This window comes from Halichoerus grypus, chromosome 9, assembly GCF_964656455.1.
Source record: "Halichoerus grypus chromosome 9, mHalGry1.hap1.1, whole genome shotgun sequence".
In the NCBI taxonomy this organism is placed as follows: domain Eukaryota; kingdom Metazoa; phylum Chordata; class Mammalia; order Carnivora; family Phocidae; genus Halichoerus; species Halichoerus grypus.
Genome location: NC_135720.1, coordinates 12,400,382 through 12,418,290, shown reverse-complemented (window position 1 = coordinate 12,418,290; position 17,909 = coordinate 12,400,382). Strand labels below are relative to the sequence as shown.

Sequence of the window (17,909 nt, the reverse complement as noted above, 5' to 3'; positions counted from 1 at the left end):
CCTGCCACCGTTCTCGGTGCTACCCGAGGAAACATCTTCTCCATTATCAGCTCTCCTGGGGAAGGAACTGGAGCTTACTCGAGCTTCGAAGGCAGGCAGAGCGCCTAGCTCCGAGTAGGCGCCCACTCAGAGTTTGTGAGTTCTGGGTGTTCGTTAGTTGGCGCGTCCCAAAGAAAGCCCCGGAGGCGACGGTCGGGGCCGGGCGGCAGGGGATCGGCGCGGGCCGGGGTGAGGGGAAGAACGGGGCTGGGGAGGGGCCGGGGCGGAGTGGAGGGCTGGGCGGCGGGCGGGGAGGGAGGCGGGCCGAGCGGCCGGGGAGGAGGTGCGGCCGCTCTCGCTGCCACAGGCGCTGCGTGCAGGGCGAGGGTCGGCCGTTGCCGCGTCGGCCCAGGAGGACCCGGGCACCCCAGCAACTTCTCGCCCCCCCCCCGCGCAGTCGGCATCCCCGCGGGGCCCCGCGCTGGGGGCGCGGCGGGAACAGCGGTGTGGCTGGCAGGGCGGTGGGCGCGCAGGGCCGGGCGCTCGAGCTAAGGTAAGGGGCGGCGGGCGGGCGGAGCGGGCGGCGGCGGGCGCGCCCCGGGCCCCATTCCCCGCGCGGGGCTCCCGGCGGCCCCCTCCCCTGCGGGCGGGCCCGGCGGCCGGCCCGCCGTCCCACCTCCCCTCCGCTTTGTTTCCCGGCGCCGGCCTCCCTCTTCCCCGGGAGGGAGCTGGTGGGGGTCGTGGAGAGCAGAGCCAGACGCGGACCTCGCGACGGCGGCAGCGCGCTGGGCACTTCCACTTTCCCGGTGCAGCCGGCCCGGCGGCGGCAACACTTGCCAGAACTCTCTTCCACGAGGTGCCTCGGGCAGCGCGAGCACGCCGGGCGCACTCCCGACCCGGCCGGCCCGGGCCTCGCGTGTCAGCGTGTGGCTGAGCCGAGCCGTCGTGGGGGCCGGGAGCGGAGCCCGGGGAGGGGCCTGGAGAGCAGATCGCGGCCGGCGGCGGCTCAACTTTCAGAGGCGCGCGCGGCCCCCGCGAAGCCCTCGGGCGCTGCGGGCGGTGGGAGCCCCGGCGCGGCGGGGAGGACGAGGCGGGGGTGGGGGGGGAGACGAGTCCCGCCGCGGCCGCCCCGCCCGCCCCGCCGACCGTCCCCGACGGGCCCTGCTCCTGGGGGGGGCCCGAGGTGCCAAGTTTCTGGGAAAGCCGACACATTGTGTCCCAAATGGATCATATTTACCAAAACCAGTTAAGGAAGAAAAGAGTCCTTTCTTCCCACAATTGACTGCTGACAGCCGCCGTAAAGGTATGGAGTAAGATTGCACAGGGTAGTTTATCTTTAAGACACGGTGAAACTTAATATTGATGGGCTTCTGCCCCTTATGTTTAAAATAGCAAAATGGGGTAACTTTATTTAATTGGGGAGTGGGGGCAGAGAGGAGGCTGCTTGGCTCTGGAGAGAATTCTATTTATGGGGAGATTTTTCTGCGTCGCCTTCTGCGTGTCTCTGTAAGAGGCAGCCTGGTTTCCCTCGAAATCTTCTAGGCAGACTTGGGTCCTGATAAGACGTTTATTTTCTACGTGGTGAAGGTCTTGGGGTTCTCATCTTGTGGTTGTTCACCCATTCAACCTCGTGTTCTCAAATGTGGCTGACATAATTATTTTAATGGTTAGCACCTGGCTATCTCCATTGCCCTCTCCAATAGTTTAAGCTGGGGTGTCTCTAGAAGTTTTTAAAATAAGTGTTACAAGTTTCTTACAGGTGCAGACCATATGCTATAAATATTTCAGAGCTAGGCTCTGAATAAAAAGTGTCAATTACTGGGCTTATAATTTGAGCATAACCAGTAGAACTTGTGTATATACACATTTAAAGATGTTTCCTGATATTCTTTAAGGTTTTTAAATTCTAAAAATGAAATATCAAACAAAATTGGTGCAGTTCTAAAAGCAAATTTGTTTTCTGTTGGATTTTGCCTGCTTGGCTTATAGGACTTGTTGCTTTAGGGTATCAGAGATCTTTGTGATTGGCAAATGTAAAAAGAAAAATATGGTTAGGTATAATTGAGGAAGAGTTTATTTTCAGTGGCAAAACAAGCCCCTAGTGATCTCAGAATCAGGTTTCCACACCTTAACATGTCATGCCATATAAGATGCTTCATAATCTGGCTCCTGCCTGCCTTTTCAGTCTTGTCCGGGCACAGTTCACAGAGTACCCCCCCCCCATCTCCTTACACACATGCATTACACCCTGCCAGACACATCGTAGTACTTCCAAGTTGTCATTTCTAGACCACTATCTGGAATGAATGAACATTCCGCTTACACTATTCTTACTCCCATTTCCATCTGCTGTTTACCCACACATCCTTCATGTGTCAGTCAAATGCCTTCTCCAGGAAGCCTTTTCTTCCCTGTTATTCCTAGGCATTTAAGCTCCTTCTCTTATAGTAGGCAGTGCCCCTACTAGAACATGATTTTTTAAAAACACACCTAGCTATGCTACCTTGTACAGTTCTGCAGGTTGTTCACTGCACAAGGTTATCCTGTCCAGTGGACAAGTAGAGGTAGAAATCCAGTTTGCACCCCACTTACCAAACCCTTGGTGCGCTCGTCTCCACTGGGACAGGGCATCTCTTGTAATTCATCCAAAAACACAGTATGGGCTAGTGATGACCCTGCTTCAGCCTCTCTGCACTGCTGTACTCAGCACCCATCCCAGAGGCTGACAGAGCAGGAGCTCAATTAAGATTCCTGGAATGAGTGAGTAAAGAAAGGATTACTTCTATAGGACTCTAGAAAATTCTGAAACAAGTGTTTGGGGGAAGATTTCTCATATAAGTCAGCATATAGGAATGTGCTTCAGTTCGCTCTATCTTATGCCTGGCTGTTCAGGGTGATTCTTAAACAGATGTCTTCTACTTGATTATAGGGAAGAATCTGGGAGTATGAATTTATAGGTGGGCATCAGAGATGTGTGCCAACATGTAATGGGCCTCCTTAGCTACTTTTAAGGCACTAAGGCTTACACGTCTAGTCATGGTTTGCTGAGAGAAGGGTGCAAGAATCTTGAAAGTTAAGGCCATAAAGAGCTTTTCTTACATTAACATGTATTAATAAATTGAGCTGAAGTGCCATTTCATATAAGAACTTAAGTCATCCTAAAAATTACAAAATTTTATAAAATTGTATAAAATAATACTTGTAAATGTCAAAAGTACTTGCTGATTGTATGGAATCCTGGAATCTCTAGAATTCATAGCACAGCATAACTTTAAAGATAATATGGGCCAATTTTTCTATTTTATAGGTAAGGAACTCTAGTACCAGGGACTTGTCTAAGGTCCCAGAGCTTATGTAGGAGCATAGCCAGGATGAGCTCTCAGATTTTCTGGCTCTTGCTATGTTTATTCAGGTACTGGCGTTCTGTACCTTCCACTGTTGGCCTCCGTTGGAAAACCTTGTACAGTATAATTATAATTTCTCAGGGAAAGGGAAGATTCCCAGCACCAAACACAGTGCCTGGTATCGAATTGGCATGTGATAAATAATTTGCTGAATGAAGGCGTGAATGAATGAGCCAGTTGATAGTTGAATTATTCGATATAGCACAAACCAAAGTCCTTTGAGTCCGTTACAGTGGCATTTGGCCTATGTGTTTGTATTCCATAATTGCAATAAAATAACACTTTCTGTTGGATAAACTTCGTGGAAGAGATGGGTAGGAATGGTTTTCTATAAACAGTGCCAGAGCTCCTGACAAGGCATCATAGAAAAACTCAGGATTTGGAATCAGTAGATCTTGCCAAGAACTAGCCTTGATTCTGGGGCCTTAAACATCACCAGCCTGTTTCTTCATGTAACCTCATAAGTCTCAGAGTTATTAGAAGGGTCAAATGAGCTCACATGTGTGAAAATACTTTGCACACTTTGGAACACTGAAGAGTAACGAGAGAATCTGTGGCAGGAAGTGCCTACAGGGCACTGTGCTAGGCTCTGTGTAAGCATGGTCCCATTTATGCCTCCAAAGGGAGCACCAAGTTTCTCCATTTGTGGAATGAGGAAGAAACCGAAGCCTACTCTGCCCCTCAACATAGAACAGGCATTTAGTGAGCCCGTAAGTTGCATTAAGTACCTTAAATCTTTGAAGTAAGGGAACTTCCAGTAGAGAAGAAAGGCAGTTGACATTGTGATTGAAGAATCACCTCTTAGGCAGAAGAGATTTGCATGGTAGACCACGCCCCTCGTAGGCTGTGGATTTAGGAAGGCAGGGCTGGTGGAAGAAAGAGCAGGTGTAATAAGGCGGAGGCTGAAAGGCAGTGGCTTAGAGGGCTGGGGACTGGCCAGGAGGTTTCCGAAACTAGACGGTGAAATGGGCTTGGTGAGTGACAGAGTGTGGAGGGCAGGGAGGATTGTGCCCAGTTACGGATGTTCACTGATCTCGGCGACATAGGAGGAGAAGGTTGGGGACCTGTGGGGGCCCCCTCACCCAAGTTCACCTAGTAATGCAGCCACACAGCTGAGATCGGACCCACCTCTGTCTGCTTCCACGTTCCCCTTTCATCCTGTCAGCCGTTGGCATGTCTGTAATTGTAAGCGAATCAAGGATTTTAATCACAACCTAGAATTTGAAGGCTTTTGTTTTTATGACTCGGTTCAGAATTTTAAGAAAGAACGAGAAGTTCCCAGTCTGAAGCCCTCCCACAAACTAGGGGTGGTGGAATCAGGCTGGTGGCCTGACAGGGTTCCCCGCCAGGGGTGTGTGGTGTGTTTCCTGTCTTGGATTTCGCCTGCCCTGGGATCTAGCCCGATCCTCCCCAGGCATTCCATCCAGCTGGAAGTGGGTCTGCTTTGTTTCCATTTATGAGGTTTGTAGATTGAGTAACAGAATCTGGACTGCAGCTTTCATTGTGTTTTCATGGTGTTGCGTTACAAGGTTTCTTTTAAATTCATGGTTAGATTTCAGACTGTGTCTCTTGGAGGTAGTTCTTTAGGAGTTCCCGTTACTGATTCCTTTGCATTGGGAACAAGATGCAGAACTGGAATTTTGAAGGTTCTCTTCTCATTAGTGGTTTGGGAAATGGCTTAGTGAATAAGCTTGCAAATCTTCCCTTAAACTGGTAAAAGGTATGGATTCCCATTACCTTTAAAGTATACTGATGGGTTTTAAGGCAGTATTTTGTTATTTTAAAATTCAAAGTGGTTTTAAAAAAAAATTTTAAATTCTGGTATGGTTAACATACAGTGTTGCTAGTTTCAGGCGTGATTCAACAATTCTCTGTGGTACTCAGAGCTTGTCATGATGAATGTACTTTCAGTGCCCCTCCATCTATTTCACCCACTCACTCCGCACCTCCCCTCTGGTGACCATCGATTTTCAAAGTGGTTTTTGTCTAGTAAAGAGGTTTTTATGCCTCAGGGTTTTCGTCTCTAAAAGGAGGGTGATAGCAGTGCATTCCTCATAGAAGATTGTTTTGAGAATTGAGAAACTAATGAATTAATTTACATAATGTGCTTAGAACCTTGCTGGCCACAGTGAAAGAGTTCTGGAAGTGTTCATTCCCCCCTCCTTGTATGTGCCATGTAGTTATCTCAAATTGTGTAAAATCAGGATGTTCAGCAGGACAGAGCTGTGGGGTGGTGTGGCCAAGTACAGGCCCGACTCCTTCGTTTTTCCATTTCTTTGCACACCATTCCCTTTGATGCTTCTTCCCTGTTTGGCGAACTCCTTGTTGCCTTCATCCGTTGAGACTCTGCCGAGCCTTCCTTTGGAGTGTCTGCCTCTCTTGGGTTTCCAGGCATTTCATTAGCATGAGGTGTGTATCGGTTGGTTGTTGCATTCGTCGTGGGATATTTAGTTGTTGGGGATTTCTCCATCACACAGGGAGCACTGGGCCTGCTCTCTGTACCCCTTCCAGGTTCCGCATGGTGTGCAGCGGACGCTCTGAGGTGGTGTTGATGGTGTGTGAAGTGGTCATTGAAATGGTTTTTAAAGGTGATACCATGATTTTAAAGTCGAGTGACCCTTTGCCAGATAGCTGACTCTTTAAATGGACTTTATCAATAACAAAGTGCTAAAAATGTTGCTCTATCTTTTCCTCCGCGTGGGGTGGTAGCAATGTCATTATACTGAGTATTAATGGATCTAGGTTTTGGTCTGGAATACGTTTGGCAACTCCCCTAAACATAGGAGGGGCTTAGATTTCTCAGGAAGAAAATGAAATTGTGTTCGAGTGGTTCATCTAATGTCTTCTGGTAGCTGAGACATCAAGTCCTTCTCATCCGTTTTGCACTTCTGGCCTCACACTAGGGTGGTAGTTGATAGGATAATAGTCCTGTTTACCCTTACCACTCTGGATAACCATGAAGCTGGTTTAAAATGGATATTTTTGTACTCTCAAAAGAAGGCATTTGTATATAGGAACAGAAACTGAGGAAGAACCACATCTGGAATACATTAAAATGAATTAAGTTATCATTTGTGTTGGTGGCGTTTGAAACGTCTGGGATTAATATTTACTGTATGTAGACATGAAACCTTGATGAATGTTTGCTAAATCAAAAACTGAAATATTTTCCCATTTAACCGTTCCATTTTGAACTTTCCCTCTGGAGAAACATAATGACTATGAAACCATAGTTCTCTGTATTAACTTTCCCTTCACAGCTGTCTGATGAACCTCTTGTTGAGAAGGGCACTGATGCCATGTGGGCAAATAACTTTATTTTACGTAAGACTCGAAATCAGAAACACTCTGACTGGATCCACTCATTATATACACATCCAGCCCCACCAGCAGCTTGCTTCTTCTCATTTTCTCCTGCAGCAGAATTTTGTTGTTTTATCTGGAGAGTGCACAGCCCTCTCAGCTCAGTCCTCCTCCTGCAGCTCTCCCTGATACTTTCCTACCCCCTTATTTTCTCTTGAAAAGCATACTCTATCCTCTGAACTCTTAGGGTCCATCTGCTAAATGGCGGTCTTGCCCACATAGAGGTTGTATGTATGTCCGTGTTCTGCCCCTCTCAGTTGGATTCCTTATTAACTATTTAGAAGTGATCATCTGCTATTTGTGTTGTTTGGGGACCCATATTACTTTTTTCAGTACTTCATTTTTCTCCATTCTGATGGGCAACAGAGGATGAACTATTTGAAAGATACTTGTATGTGTTTAATTGAATTGTTCTTGGTATTTATCCAGACAGTCAGCATACCATATTGACAAATGATTGGAGCTGTGGGTTTTGGATAGATTTAAGAGCCTGGGTTTTGGGCAGTTTTGCCAAAAATAGGTGTGTGATCTTGAACAAAACACGACCTCCTCCCCGCATTTCCATTTCTTAATTTGCAACGTTGGTGGCCAGGGGAATCACATTGGACTAAATGACTTTTCAGCTATAAAACTCAATGCTTCTATGCAGAATTGAATACAAGAAAACAAAAGAAAAAATGTTATGAGAATTTAAAAGTAGCGTATTTGTTCTCTACTATTATGCTCACTGGCGTTGGAACATTACTGGAGGACTGCTAGCCATCACCCAACACTAGGAAGGAGGGCAGGGCTGGGAGCATGTTGAGTCTCGGTAAATCCAGAAGGAGTAATGAGACATTGCTAGGAGGTAGTTATCTGTGGTCTTGGGGGCTGTGGATAATGTGAATGTCAAGGTCTCCGGAACTGGGTGTAGGGGAATTCCGTTTTGAACTAGGAGGGGTGGGGAAGAACCTGAGGTAAGATCAGTGCCTTCGTGGAGGTGGTGAAGGTGGCGTTCTGAAGAGCAGGGTGGCTATAGAATATGTATAAACACAGTAGCCATGTGGAGTACGTGTAGAACAAAGTAGCCACGGCGGGCCCCAGGTGGAGCTACTATGACAGTGTGGTAAAATGGTGGCATTGCTGAGCCTTAATGGGATGGATTGTGAGGATGACCAGTCAGAAGAGGATTTAGGAAGCGGTCAGGTCTTGTTAGCTTCTCTTACAGGTGGAGAAATTGAGGCCAGCGATGGCAGTTCTCAAACTTGAATTTGCCTATCAGTTTGGAAGTTAAAATTAACTTTATTTTTTTTTCTTTTATTCTTTTATTTTTTTAATTTAAATTCAATTAGCTAACATAGTACATCATTAATGTCAGAGGTGGGGTTCAATAACTTATCAGTTGTGTATGACACCCAGGGCTCATCACATCACGTGCCCTCCTTCATGCCCATCACGCAATACTTTGCAGATGAAAATGCAGATTCCTGGAACTTAGCCTGAGATGATGATTCTGGAGATCTGGCGTGCATTTTATCAAGCACATCAGGTGTTGCTGGGGGCTGTAGTTGAGAAACACTCCCCTTTGGGTGACATTTGCTCTGTAGGACACTCAGCCTGGAGAGGAGGTGGGGGTGTGCCCGTGGAACCCAGGCACCCTTTCCTGTGTCTCTCCCCTGCATGGTGCCTGTCTGAAGGGGCTTGTCTAGTATTGGGAGGGCTAACCGTGTTAGTTAATTTGCCAGAGGGGGCAAGAGACTTGGAGGTTATCCACCTACAAATGCAGTAGTTTTCCTTATTTTCTGACTTACCTGTGATTTGTAGCGTGATGGGCACTATTTTTTAAAAAGAAACATTGGGGGTTGCCTGGGTGGCTTAGGTGGGTTGAGCGTGGGACTCTTGAGTTCAGCTTTGGTCATGATCTCCAGGTCCTGAGATTGAGGATCGAGCCCCTCTTCAGCCCGTGCTCAGTAGGGAATCTGCTTGGGATTCTCTTTCCCTCTTCCCCTACTCCCTTACGTGCGCACATGCTCTCTCTCTAAATAAAAGTCTTAAAAGAAACATGTGGTCTTTAAAGAAAAGATTTGTTAAGTATATTAATTATATCAATAGTGAAAACTAGAGAAAATTTCAGTGTATTTAGGAACACCTATTTTGTAATAACTGTTAATGAAAAAGCATTTCTATCTTCAATAAAGATCATTTCCTAAGAAACAGTAACAGGCAGCATTTTGCTTAGTTCTATTTCAGGTTTCCATGTAATTGGGATTTTAAAATTACCTGTCTAAAAACTGGGAGATGTCACTAAATCTGACTGTAATAAGTTCCACCTTGGCCACTAGTCTAAATGTGTGAGGAAATTGAGTCCAGGATGGTTGACATCGCCAGAGTCTTGGTGTGTATTGAGAATGTCATTGCAGTATGGCATTTTCTGAAAAGCTGTCACAGAAACTAAATTTTGATGGCTTGATAAATCTCATTAGTTAGAGAATTGACTAAAACTTGAATGGTGTATACACAGCTGGCAGCCAATACTTGGAATTTTCAGCAGATCAGTAAATGAGTAGTTCTGAAAATGGATGGGCACATACCCATTTTATTGTCAACGCTAAGTAATACCTCAGAATTTTTGTGTTGTCTAAAGGAAAATCTTTAAAGATTTATAGAATGCATTAGGAATTCTTGAATAATTTTAGTACATTTATATTTCTGTGTGCAGAAGATATGACAGACTTTTAAAAATGATACAAACAAGAGGATTTATATTCACATACACATTAAAAATGTCTCAAATCACAAACCGTGCGGCATTACTTTAAGAGTTGTCATGTGTCAGCATTTTATTTATTTATTTATTTATTTAATTTATTTATTTATAGAGAGGGGAAGAGAGAGGTGGGGGAGGGGCAGAGGGGGAGAGAGAGAGAATCCCAAGCAGGCTGCATGCCCAGCCTGGATGCAGAACTTGATCCCACAACTCTGAGATTATGACCACAGCTGAAATCAAGAGTCGGATGCTTAACTGACTGAGCCACCTAGGTGCCACTCAGTAAGTATTTTAGAACAGAATGACCTTCAGAAATCTTGTAATTCAACCCATTTCTCAGAAGAGAAGCTTGAGGTTTGAGGGAAGTTAAATGACCTGCTTTACTCCTCTGTCATATGAAGTTAGTGGCAAGCAGAGCTAGGCCTACATCCCAGGATTATCTATTCGAGACTTTTTTTTTTTTTTCCTCTGCTTAACAATTAGGAGGACCTGTTACGAGGACTGCATCAGAGAACCAGGAAATGTTTTAGATTTTCTGTGGGAATGGAAATGAAACCTCCAACTTTTTAGAATCAGCAAAGGCAGTAACAGCTTCTTAGCTTGTGTGCTTTAGAGGTTGTCCAAAGGAATGCACACCTTTACCTGGGATGGCCTACAACCGGAGCTTATTAGGTTGTTTAAAGCAGATTGTGTCATCTGCACAAAGATAGACTTTTTCCTAATAATTTGTGAGTAGGGAATTTGAGGATACCATATACATTATTTGAGCTGAAAAGAATTTTAGAAGCAATCTAGTTCATTTCCACCCCCCCCTTTTAAAAGATTTTTTTTTTTAAAGTAATCTCTACACCCAAAATGGGGTTTGAACTCACAACCCTGAGATCAAAAGTTGCATGCTTTCCCGACTTAGCCAGATGGGCACTGCTAATACACCCCTTTATTTTGTGTAAGAAGATACATGGCTTTGTCTTGCCTTTATGTTGATAAATAGCTGTGATGTTTTTGTTAACTGTTTTAAAAAGCAACAACTGATACTTTAAATTCTATCAACCCCTACTAATTATTGTGGTCTGAAGTATGGTTTTCACGTTTTGTGTCTTTGCTATTGAAGTATTTTGTAGGTTTTTGCAGATAAGCAAACAGTAGGAGTTTGTGTGGGGAGGGGGTAGGGGAATGTTGATAAGAGATGAGGAGGGCTTTGCCTATCAAATGTTCATTATTGCAATGCATCCCTTTATACTAATCTGAAGTGAATAAATGAGCAGAGGCTATGGCAATATTAATGTTCTTTGTGAGCCAATTGTACTATTCACATTAGTCAATTCAGGAAATTAGCTAAAAGCTTCTCCCTCTTGTCACTCCTCCCCCAAGCCTCTCCACTTTGGTATATACTGTATTTACTTTTCAAGATGAAAGTTCACCAACCGAATGCTTAATAGGAACTAGTTTGAAAGATTTTATTTCATAAAGAAAAAAATGACCAAGGGTTTGAATAGTATGATTCTCATGGTGTTTCCTAACTTCAGATGTTCAAGCTTTATGTTGTAATTTCTCATTTGGCACTCTTGAAAGTTGTTAAAATAGCATGAAATTGAAATGTAGCTCACAACAGCTACTCTGCCTAGTGCCTCTTGTATGTTTATTTTGCAGAAGGTCAGCAAATTCACCTGTGTAGATGATGGATTTCTACCTCAAACCTTACAAACAGTGAGTCCTGGTGGAATTAAATCACCTCAGGCTGGGGATGAGAAATAGTTGTGTTTCTACTTATTTTCAGGTATCTGAACTAGGTTTTTCTAGAAGGAGCTGTCTCATAGTTTAATAATCTTTTAGCTGTCTTTTTGGTGCTATTCTTAGATATTATTGGTCATTGACAGTCTAGGGTACCATGATTCTGGTTTTCTGAAAATGTTTCTTAGAGCACTTTTGAAGTTTAATTTCTTTCTTTCTTTTTTTAATATTTATTTGAGAGAGCAAGAGAGAGTGAGCGCAGGTGCGGTGCGGGGCAGAGGGAGAGGGAGAGAATCTCAAGCAGATTCCCTGCTGAGCATGGAGCCTGACATGGGACTCAGTCCCGCAACCCCAAGATCATAACCTGAGCCGAAACCAAGAGTCAGACGCTTGACCAGCTGAGCCACCCAGGTGCCCCATCGAGCTTTAATTTCTGAAATATTAGTGAATCCTGCCCTCTTGAATTATTCTTTGAAAACTGATACTTTTATTTGACCCTTTGGGATGTGGATGTTCCTATTGTGAGAAAAGAAAAAAATTCATGGACTGCGTGATACTTGTGTTTGAATACCTCCTCGTGATGTCTTTACTTTTTCAGTGGGTGAATCTGCAGTTAGGTTCAGTATTTTGGGGGCGGTTGCTTCATGTGTGCTTCTAGTGGAGATGTGGGATCAGAATAGGAAGAGGAAGAGAATAATGGAAAGAATGGGATTTGCTCCAGAACAGAGACTCTCAAACTTCAGGGCATCCCAATCACTTGGAGTGTCTGTTAAAACACAGATGGCTGGAACCCACCCTCCCACCCTCCCCCTTCTGATTAGGATCTGGGACTGGCCTGAGAATTTTCATTTCTAAAGTTTCCAAGAGATACTGCTTCTGTTGGTCCTGACCACCTTTGGAGGACTGCTGCTGTGGAGGTCCAGTGCTGGTCTGCACTGAATGGGGTTGTAGATCCAGAGACAGCATTCAGCTTCTCTGGGTTTCTGTTTTCCTATTTGTGAAATGTACAATATTACTGGTTTTTCACACCTTTGAAATCAGTGGACTCTTTTGTTCCAAACTACATCTTTTGTGAATCTCCAAAATACAAAAGAGATAAAGTGGAATTATGTGAGTTACAGCAGGGGCAGAGGACAAAAGGATTCATGTGTCCTTTTGGCTTTCTTACTCCCCTGAGATGGGGATGGGAAAGTCCCTGGGGCCCTTCCGCAGAACTGACCGTAGTCACGAATCCATGGAAGAGAATTTCTAAGGCCCAAGCATTGGTACCTTTCTCTCTGATTCTGTATGCTCTTGGCGCTCTATTATAGAGGGCTACTTAAAAAGTTGGAAGAATCTGGGGCGCCTGGGTGGCTCAGTCGTTAAGCATCTGCCTTCAGCTTGGATCATGATCCCAGGGTCCTGGGATCGAGCCCTGCATCGGGCTCCCTGCTTGGTGGGAAGCCTGCTTCTCCCTCTCCCACTCCTCCTGCTGGTATTCCTGTTCTCGCTAGCTCTCTCTCTGTCAAATAAATAAATAAATAAAATCTTAAAAAAAAAAAAAGTTGGAAGAATCTGATTTGTGCTTTTTAATATAAGAAACTGTGTTTGGGATACGTAAATAGGTAGGAAGTAAATGAGTTTGAGACTTTCATGGTAACAGAAGATTTCCAGCTCATTTCAGGTAGAAATGGGGAAATTAGTAGAAAGGAAAGGGGGAGGGGATGATTTGGGTAACAGGGATGTGCCTTCCTGCCTTGTGTTTAGCTAGTATGTGTAATTGAATTCATATAATTTAAACTGTTCTTGTAAATCTGATGGTCAAGCCTGAAATTGCATTTCCTACTCTTGACTGGAGTCTTTGCTGGAAAATAGGTGAGAGGGAGAGCAGTAGTACTAATGTTTCAATAAAAGAAATGAAAGATCTCATAGGTCCCAAGAGTCCAAAGAGGATGTCTGCCTACTGCTCTTGGTTCCTTTTGTCGTTCACTTTATGGAAACCCTAAAATCAGCCTTAAGGTAAATTGTGACTTAGTTTAAACTTGATTTTGGTACTCAATGTTTGGAAACCCTTATTCTCACTCTTTTTCCTTATCTCTCTGTCATTATCAGAAAAGATCTACAAAATAAGTATCCATAAATATGGAATAATTTCTATGGTCTGTTACATGAAGACCTTCAGGGGCAGAACACTATACAGTATGCAGCCTTTTGAACAAAACAGTGTTTTTCAAACTGTCACGGGCAGTGACATCAGTTTAGTGGGTCAGGTTGTTTTCTTTCAAGTTTTCAAGTTTTTTTAATTCTAGGGATAGAGTTGTTTTTTTTTTTAATTCCAGTGGCTTTCTGACTTTTCTTTTTTGACCATTACCCATATTAAGACACATGAGGTAGAATAACAAAGCATAATATGGAATAGAAAGTATCTAAGTATATTGCATGTAGTAAGGATAACTATGACTTGAAACTTTTTAGTTTAATATAAATATATACATACATATGTGTGTATGTGCATATGTGTGTGTATTGTATATGGTATATTAGGGTTCTATAGAGTATATTAGGATGCTATATGTACCCTAAGTATCCAAGAAGGGTTTTATTTTTTGTGGATTTTTATAATTTTATGTTTTTCAAATTTTTATTTAAATTTTAGTTAGTATACAGTATAATACTGGTTTCAGGAGTGGAATTCAGTGATTCATCACTTCCATATAACACCCAGTGCCCATCACAGTAAGTGCTCTCCTTAATCCCCATCTCCCCTCTAGCCCATCCCTGGCCCACCTCCCTCTGTCAACCCTTAGTTTGTTCTCTGTTGTTAAGGGTCTCTTATGGTTTGCTTCCCTCTCTTCTTTTTTTCCTTCCTTTCCCCTATATTCGTCTGTTTTGTTTCTTAAATTCCAAATATGAGTGAAATATGGTATTTGTCTTTCTCTGATTGACTTATTTTGCTTAGCATAATACCCTCTAGTTCCATCCAGATCGTTGCAAATGGCAAGATTTCATTCTTTTTGATGGCTGAGTGATGTTCCATTGTATATATGTACCACATTAGATTTCATTTATTTGACAGAGAGAGAGCACAAGTAGGTGGAGCGACAGGCCAAGGGAGAGGGAGAAGCAGGTTCCCTGCTGAGCAGGGAGCCTGACACAGGGCTCCATCCCAGGACCCTGGGATTATGACCTGAGCCAAAGGCAGATGCTTAACCGACTGAGCCACCCAGGAGCCCCATGTACCACATCTTCTTTATCCATTCATCAGTTGATGGACATTTGGGCCCTTTCCATGATTTGGCTATTGTTGATAATGCTACTATATCAAAAGAGTTTTATTATAAGGAAGTGACTCACATGATCTTGGAGGCTGGTAAATCCAAAATCTGCAGTGTGGGCCGACAGCCTGGAGACCCAGGAGAGCCGATGGTGCAGATAAAGTCTGATAAAGTTGTCTTGTTCAGGCAGGTCTTTTAAAAAAAATTTTTTTTGAAGTTTTTATTTTAATCACTGGGTGCTCATCACAAGTGCACTCCTTAATCCCCATCCCCTATTTCCCGCATCTCCCCCACCCACTTCCCCTTGTAACCATCAGTTTGATCTCTGTAGTTAGGAATCTGTTTTGGTTTGTCTGTCTCTCTCTCTTTTTTTTCCCTTTTGGTTATTTCTTAAATTCTACATATGAGTGAAATCATATGGTATTTGTCTTTCTCTGACTGACTTATTTCTCTTAGCATGATACTTTCTAACTCCATCCATGTCGTTGCAAATGGAAAGATTTCATTCTTTTTTATGGCTGAATACTATCCCATTGTATATCTATACCACATCATCTTGATCCATTCATCAGTTGATGGACACTTGGGCTGCTTCCATATCTTGGCTATTGTACATAATGCTGCTGTAAACATAGGGGTGCATGTATCCCTTTGATTTAGTGTTTTTGTATTCTTTGGGTAAATACCCAGTAGTGCAATTGTTGGATTGTAGGGTAGTTCTATTTTTCACTTTTTGGGGAACCTCCACACTGTTTTCCAGAGTAGCTGCACCAGTTTGCAAGAGGGTTCCTTTTTCTCCACATCCTCAGCAATAATTGTTGTTTCTCGTGTTGTTGATTTTAGCCACTGAAAGTTATGTGGTGATATCTCATTATGGTTTTAATTTTCATTTCCTTGATAAGTGATGATGAGCATCTTTTCACATGTCTGTATGTCTCTGGAGGAAAGACTGTGTCTTCTGCCCATTTTTAAATTGAATTATTTTTCGGGTGTTGAGTTTTATAAGTTCTTTATATATTTTGGTTACTAACTCTTTATTGAATACATCATTTGCAAATATCTTCTCCCATTCCATAAGTTGCCTTTTAGTTTTGTTGATTGTTTCCTTCGCTCTGCAGAAGCTTTTTATCTTGACGTGGTCTGAACAGTTTATTTTTGCTTTCGTTTCCCTTGCCTCAGGGGACCTGTCTAGAAAAAAGTTGCTATGGCTGATGTCAAATAAATTAATTTTTTAGGATTTTTATGGTTTCAGGTCTCACATTTAGGTCTTTAATCCACTTTGAATTTATTTTTTGTGTATGGTGTAATAAAGTGGTCCAGTTTCATTCTTTTCATGTTGCTGTCCAGTTTTCCCAATACCATTTCTTGAAGAGACATTCTTTTTCCCATTGGATATTCTTTCCTGCTTTGTCAGAGATTAATTGACCATATAATTGTGGGTTTATTTCTGGGTTTTCTATTCTGTTCCATTGATCTGTGTCTGTTTTTGTGCCAGTACCATACTGTTTTGATCAGTACAGCTGTTTTTTTTTTTTTTTTAAGATTTTATTTCTTGAGAGAGAGAGATGGACCAAGGGGGGTAGGGAGTGGCAGAGGGAGAGGGAGAAGCAGACTCCCCGCTGAGCAGAGAGCATGACGTGGGGCTCGATCCCAAGACCCTGAGATCATGACCTGAGCCGAAGGCAGACACTTAACCGACTGAGCCACGCAGGTGCCCCAGATCAGTACAGCTTTGTAATACAACTTGAAGTCTGGAATTGTGATGCCTCCAGCTTTTTCTTTTTCAAGATTACTTTGGATATCTGGGGTCTTTTGTGGATCTATACTTACTTTAGAATTGTTCTAGCTTGGTGAAAAATACTGTTGGTATTTTGATGGGGATTGCTACTTGCTATGGGTAGTATGGACGTTTTAACAATATCTGACCTTCTACTCCATGAGCATGGAATATCTTTCCATTTGTGTCATCTACACTTCCATTTGTGTCATCTACACTTCCATCAGTGTTTTATAGTTGTCAGCGTACAGGTCTTTCACCTCTTTGGTTAGGTTGATTCCTAGGTATCTTACTGTTTTTGGTGCAACTGTAAGTGGGATTGTTTTCTTAATTTCTCTTTCTGCTGCTTCATTAATGTATAGAAATGCACCAGATTCCTGTACATTGATTTTGTATCCTGCAACTTTACTGAATTCATTTATCAGTTTCAGCAGTTTTTTGGTGGAGTCTTTCAGGTTTTCTATATATTGTATCATGTCATCTGCAAATAGTGACAGTTTTACTTCTTTCTTGCCAATCTGGATGCCTTTTATTTCTTGTCTGATTACTGTGGCTAAGATTTTCAGTACTATGTTGAATAAAAGTGGTGAGAGTGGACATCCTTGTCTTGTTCCTGACCTTAGGGAAAAGCTCTCAGTTCTTCACCACTGAGGGTGATGTTCGCTGTGGGTTTTTCATGTATGGCCTTTATTGAGGTATGTTCCCTCTAAACCTACTTTGTTGAGAGTTTTTATCATGAATGGATGTTGTATTTGTCAAATGCTTTTTCTGCATCTGTTGAGGTATCATATGGTTCTTATTTCTCTTATTGATGTGATGTTCGACATTGAGTTGCCAATATTGAACCACCCTTGCAACCCAGAAACAAATCCCACTTGATTGTGGTGAATGATTTTTTTTTTTAATATATTGTTGGATTTGTTTTGTTAGTATTTTGTTGAGTATTTTTGTGTCTCTGTTCATTAGAGATATTGGCTTGTAGTTTTCTTTTTTTGTGGTGCCTTTATCTGGTTTGGTATAAGGGTAATTCTGTCCTCATGGAGTGAATTTGGAAGTTTTCCTTTTTCTTCTATTTTTCAGGTAGGTCTTTTCTGTTCAGGAATTCCATTGATTGGATGAGGCCTACTCACATGAAGGGCAGCCTGTTTTATTCCAAGTTTATGGATTTAAATGCTAATCTCATCCCCAAAACATCCTTTAAGTTGACAAAATAATCAACCCATATAGGTATATTAAGTTTTAAGGTAAAATATGTCTTAAATTTATGCATATATATATATATATATGGATATATTTATATATAGGGTTACATATGGATATATATTTACATTGAGCTATGTGTGTTTATCTGTACACACGTGTGTGTGTGTATACATATTAATGAATGCTATAGATAGGTAGATGCCATGAAGTATCTCTGAAGGATTCACAAAACATGTCAGAGCCTTAGCTAGGGCAGAAGTTCTCAGTCTGGGGAACGGGTTCTTAATCACCTTGGGAGCTTTTCTGAAATATGTATGTCTGTGTCAGGCCTTCCTTACACTTTTGTGCCTTTCCTTCAAGAATGACATTTTATTTTATTTTATTTTATTTTATTTTTTAAAGATTTTATTCATTTACGACAGAGAGAGACACAGCGAGAGAGGGAACACAAG

General features: G+C 42.7%; 1 protein-coding gene across 5 annotated transcripts in view; it reads left to right on the top strand.

The window, feature by feature from the left end:
• The first annotated feature begins 368 nt into the window (after nt 1-368).
• TIAM2 (TIAM Rac1 associated GEF 2) overlaps nt 369-17,909 on the top strand; it is a 228,988-nt gene continuing 211,447 nt past the window's right edge. For 4 of the 5 annotated variants that reach the window (XM_036112076.2, XM_078054538.1, XM_078054539.1 and 1 more), the window contains exon 1: nt 369-532. The gene's annotated coding sequence lies outside the window, so the exon portion shown is untranslated. The remainder of the gene's footprint in view (nt 533-17,909) is intronic. The other variant, XM_078054540.1, reaches the window with a different exon arrangement.